At 43.6% G+C, this 2,181-nt stretch overlaps 1 pseudogene; it reads right to left on the bottom strand.

The window, feature by feature from the left end:
* Positions 1 to 497: 497 nt before the first annotated feature.
* LOC139883885 (importin subunit alpha-1a-like) lies at positions 498 to 1,863 on the bottom strand (annotated as a pseudogene).
* Between the last annotated feature and the right edge of the window lie 318 nt (positions 1,864 to 2,181).

Below are 2,181 nucleotides of genomic sequence, written 5' to 3'. Positions count from 1 at the left end.
TCCATGGAAAAATTGTTTGGAGCATAAAATGTTGAAATTTGGATAGTGAAGAACATTTTTGAGAGAAACTACTTTCTTATCATTGATTTCAACTTACAATTTAAAATCTTTACATTACATAGTGTATCTATATATACTACAATCTACAATGTGAATGGAAGATTATTGAAAGAAAACTAAGTGCTAATGTCTAATCTATGCCCATACTTATGGATTACAATCAAAGACATACTTAGCATGGTCTCACCATGCTTTAGAATGACCAAGAGTTGTTGTAGGACTGTGATGGAAGACATTGCATTGTGATGGAAGACATTGCCTTGCAGCACAAGCAACAACAGCTGCAACAACTGAGTTTCGGTTTGGGCTAGCAGACAGCTAATGAAGCCTTGGGCCGAGATGAAGACGAAGCCATTGGGCCGAGATGGAAGGGAAGCCCAGCTGAGCAAGTAAGCTGCTTTGCACAAAAAACGACGCCGTTCCTCTCTTTTCCTTCTTCATTTGTCACCAACGCCTACTCCCATTTTCAAATCCGAAATCCCTAATTTGCTACTGTTCATCATCTTCTCCACACACACAGATTTCAACAGTCCCTAAAGCAAGCTTGACTTGTCGAAAATCGAGAAGTCCAACCTTGGACAAGAACAAACGTAATGTGGGTGTTCGTTGGGATTTGGTGATCAATTTGAAATTGCAAAGCTTCCATGAACACGAAAATGAAACTCGCCGATAACGTTGAGTACGGAAGAGTTGGGTAGTTTTCTCACGGACTCGGGTCCGATGATATTAGCCTCAATTACAGCCTGAATCTGCTCCTTGTTGCCAGCTGTAATGTTTGAGATAGTCCAACAAGCTTCTTTCTTGATACTCTTTTTATAAGTATTCATCAACAGGTTCAGAAGGCGAGGCAAAACTTGATGGTTGATAACACACTGAGTTTGTGTATCATCCCTAGTGACAATATTGCCAACTGTTCTAAGAGCAGGAACAAGAACTGTAGGAGATGGGTGAAATAATAGCTCAACAAGCCGAGGGCAAACACCCCCTTCGATGATAGCTTGAATCTTGTCATTGGTACCATCAGAAAGGTATGAAAGTTCCCAGCATGCATCAGTCAAGACTTCTTCATCGTTTAAGTGAATGAGTTGGGCAAGAGCTGGAAGTGCAGGCTTCACCTGATCGAAAGGAGGTTGTGGCTTGCCCCTACAAAAGTTTGAAAGTGTACAGGTGGCTTCTCAGCATGGACAACTTAGCATGCTCATTCAGCTACGCCAGCAAAGGAAGCAGGGCTCCATTACCGAGGACAAGGTCACGGCATCTGGGAGAGTCACCTGCAACATTTCCCAACGCCCACACAGCTTGCCCATGAACATCATCACTTGGAGAAGCGAGAAGTTTAACAAATATCGGAACAGCCCCATGCTCAATTACTACCTTGGTGTTCTCAGAAGTCCCAGAAGCAATATTCGTAAGAGCCCATGCTGCCTCAAACTGCTGAAATGAACTCGCTTTGGCCCCAGCAGAGACGGTTGATCCGATCGAAAAGTAATGGCGGCTGAAGTTGCTGCCATCTTATGCAGGCTCGAAAGAGAAGAAGCGAGAGAGTGGTGGTGTGAAATGAAGATGAGTCTGTACTCTGTATTGAAATCATCTCCGTTGCCAAATTTCAACCGTGGAGCTGGCAGAACACGACCATCCACTTGAGTGAAACTGTTGCTAATTGAAATGCCACATGAGCGCAGCAAAGGCTCGGAATCGTACTTACTGGTCTCCAGAGCAGGTGACAAGGTTTTCATCCTCTCTTGTGGCTTTTGCCTCGACTTTTCCACCAGTGAAGAAATTTATCAAACGCCTTGTGCGCATCATTACAATTCACAGTTTCACATGTAATTGAAAAACCGAAATCCCAGTAGAAAAGGCATAACAAAAGTAACCAGAAGCAAATACGAATGACTCTGTGATACAATTTTACTTCAATCTCAACACAATAAGATGTGACAATGAATCAAACCAATCTACAGGGAGAGCTCGATTACCGTGAAGCCATGGAACAGAAGAGGGTGGTAATGAATGGAATCACGGCGTCCCGTCAGGGAGGATCTCGCACTTCGGTTCGTCGCTCCTGTTTTGGATGGCTCAAATTTTCCTCAGTGGTTTTCTTCAATGATGAGCGCTCTGTTG

This window comes from Rutidosis leptorrhynchoides, unplaced genomic scaffold (assembly GCF_046630445.1).
Source record: "Rutidosis leptorrhynchoides isolate AG116_Rl617_1_P2 unplaced genomic scaffold, CSIRO_AGI_Rlap_v1 contig468, whole genome shotgun sequence".
In the NCBI taxonomy this organism is placed as follows: Eukaryota; Viridiplantae; Streptophyta; class Magnoliopsida; order Asterales; family Asteraceae; genus Rutidosis; species Rutidosis leptorrhynchoides.
Note: the sequence above shows the minus strand (reverse complement) of the source record. Positions and strands in the feature narration are given on the sequence as shown.